The sequence below is a fragment of the Archocentrus centrarchus genome, unplaced genomic scaffold (assembly GCF_007364275.1).
Source record: "Archocentrus centrarchus isolate MPI-CPG fArcCen1 unplaced genomic scaffold, fArcCen1 scaffold_41_ctg1, whole genome shotgun sequence".
In the NCBI taxonomy this organism is placed as follows: domain Eukaryota; kingdom Metazoa; phylum Chordata; class Actinopteri; order Cichliformes; family Cichlidae; genus Archocentrus; species Archocentrus centrarchus.
Window position 1 is genome coordinate 2620199 of NW_022060267.1, and position 7484 is coordinate 2627682.

Consider the following 7484-nt stretch of genomic DNA (forward strand, 5'->3'; position numbering starts at 1 on the left):
CGGTCAGCCGGAGGTGTTAACGACTCCACTTTACATATGAATAGCAGCGCTGCAAGTCGAAGCAGCGGCAACAGACCCACGTGGCTTCTCTGAAAACAATGACATCACAACACTGTAAAACCCAATGGTGCTTCTTACTAAAATAAGTTAGTTATTTGTACTCAGATCAGCTAAATAGTTAGAGTAACTTTTATAAACTGATTTAAGTAGATCCAAAATGAACAGTTTGTTGTACTAACTCACTTGCAATAAGTACACATCTGTTTATCATTCATTTTGAGTACTGTTGCTTTGACCTGTTTGAGTTGTGATCACTGATTCAGCCCAAAGAAATAAAACCCCTCCTTTTTCTGATGTCATCACTGAGCTTTGTGCACGATGCAAGGTGTTTTGCCCGGACTTGTCCACCATTAGAGGCACACGACACAGAAGAATTTTAGCGGCTACATTGTGAAAATTACAAGGTAAATGTTTTTTCTTTAATTATTGTAAATGCTTATACACAACTTGCAGGTGAATTTATCAGACTTGCTGATATTGCTGATATGCAGAAAAAAGATTCTTGCAAGCACACGGAGGTAGCTAGCTAGCACACGGAGCTTGCTAGCACAGCTCCCGCCTGGCTTTTTTTGAAGTCCGCCTGTTTTATAGTGTTTGGTGAAATAGTTGTTAAGTAACCTACCTTTTCAAAGCTACAAAGCATAATGATAAAATAAAGTTCAATTATTTTTAACTAAACTTTCACTAGTCCAAATGTTTAAACAACATGTGTGAAAAACTCAGTGGACAAGCCCAACTGTAAAAAAAATTTAAATATAAGGATTGGCGGCTTATTGGGATAAAACTGTTGGAGTGGTGAAACTTACTTTTTCAAAGCTTCATGGCAAAAAACTTAAAGTTAAAATTAATGTTTAGTCATAGCTTACCAACTGAAATTGAAAATTTGCTCTTACATAAGACCAAAACTTACTGTTGATAATGTTTTTGAAACTTTTATTATCCAACTTTAGCATTTTTGGGTGTAGTAAGAGTGTAAATGTAAAAATACCGCACTGCTAGCTTTCTGTTCAAATGTCAAATATATGAACATATTTTTTTATGTGACATTACAGTGTTTGATAAGAAGCAGCACACACGGAGAGATCATCCACTGCTCTTCTGCCTCTAAAGACAGCCAGTAAAGGTGATATAAAACATTTGACATCTAATTGTGACCCTTTGATCTATGACAAAATGTGGAATTGCAAGTTGTGCAGTTTTTCTACTGCAATAAAAGTCATGTTGCTGAAGCATTATCGGCTTAACCATAGTCAGTACTCTACAATTTCACCTTTGTCCTGTCTCTACAACACCTGCATGTGTACGTTTAGTACATTCAATTCATTAAAGATACATCTGTCAAGAATACACACTGCTACCCAAAGGAAAGACAGCTCTTACCCAGCTTTTAATGAATATGGATTTTGTTGCCCTGTGTGTACCTTTAAGCAGCCATTCACTGAAAGACAAATGTTTATCCATCTCAGGGGGCATTTAAAACGGAAAGAAACTGTCCTATGTCCTTTCAAGGACTGCAATTTAAAACCAATGTATACTCAACATTCAACGCCCACAAATGCAGAGACCACCAAAGTTCAACAAACTATGATGAAGGCATTGTACAATGTGTCATGAATGTAGACCAAAAAGATGAAATGCAGCTTGAATCACTAGAGTCATTACATGAAAATGAAGTGGCATCCACTAGCAGTATCGGTAGACCTGAGGACTTAAAAGAGCAGTTGCAGTACAATCTGGCTGGCTTTTTCTTGAAAATGCAGAGCATTCTCCATGTGTCCCAGAGAGCAACACAGGAGATCATTGAGCATATTGATCATCTGTTTTTGTTATCAGAACCTCTGATTAGAAAATCAGTTGTTGATGTTCTACAGAAGCACAACTGTCCATATACCGACGAACTGGTTGGTGAGATTTGTCAGGTAGTTTCTGATAGCAATGTTTTACACAAATGTGTAACATCTGAAGGACCACTGTCAACAGCTAAGATGAGAAAATCTTACTATGAAGCAAACTTTCCATATGTCAAGCCTGTGGAGTATTTAATTGATTCATCAAAGCACACCTACAAATATGTGCCAATTCTTACATCTTTGCAATTGTTGCTGAAAAAAACTGATGTGCTTGAAGAAGTTAAACAAGCACCCACACAGACACCTGGACATTTCATGTCATTTTGTGATGGATCCTACTACCAGGAAAACGTTCTATTGTCACAAGAGGGAACAAAACTGTCAATATTACTTTATGTGGATGATTTTGAAATCACAAACCCACTTGGTACCTCAAAAAAATACATAAAGTTTTTGCAGTTTATTGGACACTGGCAAACGTTCCAGATAAATCTCGTTCTGCTCTCCACTGCACTCAGCTCGCTCTCTTGTGCAATTCTAATGATGTACACCTTTTTGGATATAAGAAAGTGTTGTCACCACTCTTGAATGATCTGAAAACTCTTGAAGAAGTAGGTGTCTACATTGATACCCTTGGTGAATGTCTTAGAGGCACTGTCTACTCTGTTGTGGCAGATAACCTTGCTGCCCATGGGCTTGCTGGTTTCAATGAAAGCTTCAGGTCTACACATTTCTGCAGGTTTTGTCATGCCACACAAACAGAAATGCAAACAGAAAATGCTGTAACAGGAGATTACGTGATGAGAACAAAAGATTTTCATGATAATCTTGTACATCAGCTTCAGAGCAATGGCAGTGAGGAAAATTATGGTGTGAAAAACAGTTGTGTTCTTTCTGACCATCTCTCCTACTTCCATCCTGTCACAGGCTTCCCACCTGACCTCCTGCATGACCTGTTTGAAGGTGTCATTCCAGTGGAGTTGGCGCATTGCTTAAAAGGTTTGATTTCTAGAAAATATTTTACCCTAGAAGACTTGAACAGAGCAATATTGCGGTTTCCATACCAACATTCTGACAAAGTTGATCGCCCTCATCCAATACCCTCAAATTTTGCCAGCCGGGGAACCATTGGTGGCAATGGACATGAAAATCATGCCCTGCTTAAACTGTTTCCTCTTCTCATTGGTTCCAAAGTCCCAGAAAGAGACAAATTTTGGGAAGTGCTAATGGACTTAAAGGATGTTGTTCAACTTGCCATGTTCCACACTTTTAATGAAGAGACCATTCAGTACATGGCTTGTAAAATTTTGGAGCACCGACATTTCTTCAAGGAAGTTTTTCCGAATATTCGATTCAGGCCAAAGCATCATTACATCGAGCATTACCCACACTTAATAAAGTGCTTTGGTCCCTTAGTCCATCTCTGGACAATGAGATTTGAGGGAAAGCATAAGGTTTTCAAAAAAATAATTCATGACACTCACAACTACAAAAATGTGTTAAAAACTTTGGCAGAGCGACATCAGAGAATGATGGCATTTTACTTGTCGTCATCAAAGTTTTTCAAACCACCTGTACAGACATCCAAAATGGAGTCTTTGTACATTGCATCACTACCTGCAGATACACAATCATTTATCTCAGGTATTGCTGACAGCGACACCATATATGGAACAAAACAAGTAACAATTGATGGTACAAACTTTATAATTGGCATGTTTGTATGTACTGGTGCTTATGCTGCATTGCCAGAGTTCAAAGAGATTCTAAATGTACTACTCATCAGAAACAACATTTATTTTCTCTTGAAAGACTATGACACATTGTATGTTGAGCACTTGAGGTCATATGAACTAGTGGAGCATCAACCGAAGGGTCATAGTATAAAATCTCTGTGCCAGCTGTCTGACCACATGCCGCATTTTGCTTATAAGATTGCAAATGAACTTATTCTAACAACAAAACATTTCATTCCAGTGTCTGACTAAAGAAGCAGAACTGAAACATCAGCAGATCTCCCCAGCCTTCCGCCAATGTAAAGGTAATACATAAGTGGCATTACATGACAACTCAATGTGTGTTGAAATATCACTATAATATTTGAATCCTGTATGTTACAGAAACTACAACCTCAGATGGAGCCAACAGAGAGATTGAAGCTAAGGGTCATCCTTGATGCTGATAATGCTGAAAGACTAATTTTACCATCTTGCCCAAGCAGTGTACAAGCCCTCATAGTTGAGATCAGAACTAGGCTAAAGTTGACTTTTGACTTTCGGCTTCAGTTTCACGACCCAGATTTTGATAATGCATTGTGTAATTTGGTTGAAATAGAACACCTGCCAAGCACAGCATCTGTCAGAGTTGTCAGATTAGTTGAGCTGGACCAGATTTCAACCAGCACTGATGACACAATCATTCTGACTGATAGTACTGATAGCACAGATACACCAGAGCGTATTAGTCGGTGGCCAGAGGTTTTTATTGTTCCAACATTTTCTTATGAGATGGAACATGTGCTAAGGGAAGGTAATGCAGCATATTAAAAAGATGGGACAGTAATTAGACTCCCTAGAGATCAAATACACAACATACTTGAGACAATGGGGGAAGAAATCTTTAGACTGAAGGCATATCCTAGTAGCACACAAATTGGCAAGGCTGCAGAAGCTTTAGTTAGAAAACATCCCTGTTTAAAGGAGAGAAACTCTGACACCGGGTGGGAAGGATGGAAGAATAGTCTGAGACATAAAATAGGAAACCAAAGAAAGAAGTTGCCTAAAGCTGGCATCAAAGATGTAGCTGTAAATTCTGGGAAGCGCAGCAGAACAAACCCAGAAGGAGCTGCACCAAGAGCCAATATTAATGCCTTTCCTTTGATAATGCCCTACAGTAGTGTTACCATGCTTCTATCTCCTATTAAGTGAGATCACATTATATGGTCACTTATCCCTAATATGAACTGTTTCACATGAAACCTCAAATGCAAGACATTGATTGCATGAGATTAAGTTTGTATGAGTTTGTAAATGGGAGTCTGTGCCCTTTTTCAGTGTGTACATACTATTTATCATCAAACTGGGATAACTGAATAATTCAGAATGTATACGTCTGCCATATGTTGCCACCCCTCAAAAATTCCTGCCCCCCTTTCGCCACCCCATAAATATTTTTCTAGATCCGCCCCTGCCCACCCTCATCTTTTTCCATTTTCAAACATTTTTGAAAAAGCTCCATCTTGGGCCTCCCTCCTTCCTCTTCTGGTGTGCACATGGTTGCTGTCAGGAGGCGTGGCCTCAGGTCCTCTGAGCTCTCAGCTGTGTCTGGCTCCTGGGGGGTGTTGTTGAGGCTTCTCACCCTCATTATTAAGTACGTTTCATGACAAAAACACACACACACACACATTCTGCAGCAGTCTGTGTGTTCGTATTCAGATCTGTGTCTGTAGTCAGATTTGTTAATGTGTACATAAATCTGCAGTGTGTGAATGTAGCAGTACAGACATCACTTACACAGAGGTGAGGGCAGGTATGTAAGCAGCGTCTCCTTCTACCTGTCTCCTCCTCGCTCCCAGCTGATGGTCATTTCCAGGCTTCAGGTCTCCTGCAGGTGCGATTGCTCGTGGATTTGATGAAGTCCTTTGGTCTGTAGTGCTTAAAACAGTAACTGTTTTGTAGAACAGTGCAGCAGCTCTGAACCTTTTTGAACCACTGAGTCAAAAATTGGTCCAACACTCAATGTTTGATTCAGTGCTCTTGGGGGACATCTGCTGGCAGCAGAGGGGGTTACACAGCCAAATGAAGCCCTGCTGATCTGAAGCATCTGAAGCATAAGAACTATTAATTATGTTGTGACAAGTAGCCTGGCCATCCACCTGCATTTTATTATTTGTTCTTTGTATCCCATATTAAAAATGATCTAATTAATTCCATCTATGAATTTTAAATAATAAAATTAGGTTTGATTTGTCTTTCTAAATTACATGGATGGAAAAGCTGTTCAACAATGCAGGAAAGGCAGCTCTTCAATGATATGACACTTAGTATTATATTTAAATAAACACTGAATGTTACAGTCACCGCGCCATCGGCCAGTGACATCATCTGAGCTCACCTGATTACTTTTTGACACGCTGAACGTCAGTACCAGCTGATCGCACATGTGGAGCCATATGATGAATCATTTTATGTTTCAGCCTCTAAAGGACTTCCATCATATTTTATTGATCATAAAGTAGTTTATTAATGCCCGGACTGCTCTGATTCATGTGCTCTAGGCTGAGAGGTCAGAGGTTAATTGGCTGTAACTTTGTTATTTGGGGCCTATTGATGTGGTTTGGTGTCAAAATCTTTTTCCATGTTCTGGTTCTCTGCACAGGTTTCAGATATAAGTGGAAATAATTAAATTTTTTTGTAACATACCTACACTGAACGTTTTTTACCAAGTCAAAATATTCCCACACTTAACCTCTGCCCTCTGATTGGATATAGCATGCATTGATAAGTGTCCCACCCTCCTCAATGTCATTGACATGACATAGTTTTACCATGTGTATCATACTGAAATACATGGTGTTGAGTTTTAATATGAGATTATGCCATAATCTCATATTAAAACTCATAAAAATTGTATTATTTTAACACATTGAACCTTGTCTCCTGCCTCATTAGTGTAACAGAACCTGGTTGCAGGCAAGAGGGCGCTGTCGTACCTCACCTCCATTCCAGAGCTCCATACGGGACGTTGGTCTGTACTGGAAGTCATGTGACCTTCTTAGTGGAAGTGGGTCTTCTTCATGTGTTAATTCCACACGATGTAGATTTAAAAGAATTAAATCTGACGGCTGTATTTTTACAGTTTAAAGGTCTTTACACACCGAACACGTGCGTTAAAATATTTTTCAGACTCGCCTGTTCTTAATGCAGCCATTCAATTCAGTTTTATTTATATAGCACCAAATCACAACAAACAGTCGCCTCAAGGCACTTTGTATTGTGGGTAAAGGCTCTACAATAATACAGAGACTCACACCGACCGCATCATTTCACAGGACTTTCACAAGCCAACAAATCTGACCAATCAGAGCGCTGCATTTAGCAACATGTGAGCTCATAGCTCTAAACTTGCAGTGATACACTGAATACACAGTGATGTGGGAACAGTAAATGAACACAGTGTTACCTCAGACACACACAGGCTGCTCCGGGTCAGTCGGCTCTCTGAAATGATTCTCTGCCTCCTCAGATGTGATCCCAGCTCTGCCAACAATAAACGGCCCCCTGACATCCTGAACTATCACAGACCTCATCACATCATCATTGATGTCAACTGCATTTTTTCACAGTGCTTTTGATGACAAAGATTTATTTGGAAAAAAAAAAAAAACTCCCAGTGTGTGTGTGTGTGTGTGTGTGTGTGTGTGTGTGTGTGTGTGTGTAGGTTACACAACAAGTTTGCATCCGACAGATGCAGGTAAACAGGGCTCTTATACTACAAATCCCACAATGCACTGCAACAGCTGCCGCGCAGTCCAAGACCCATGCACTAACCCTTTTCCCGTGTTGCCAATGACAC

General features: G+C 39.7%; 1 long non-coding RNA gene across 1 annotated transcript; it reads left to right on the forward strand.

Annotated features, from left to right (window-relative positions):
* The first annotated feature begins 335 nt into the window (after positions 1 to 335).
* Positions 336 to 4465, forward strand: LOC115777012 (uncharacterized). Its single transcript, XR_004019570.1, has 5 exons — positions 336 to 464; positions 1113 to 1183; positions 2838 to 2909; positions 3888 to 3951; positions 4031 to 4465. It is a non-coding gene; the product is annotated as an uncharacterized LOC115777012 (long non-coding RNA).
* Positions 4466 to 7484: the final 3019 nt, after the last annotated feature.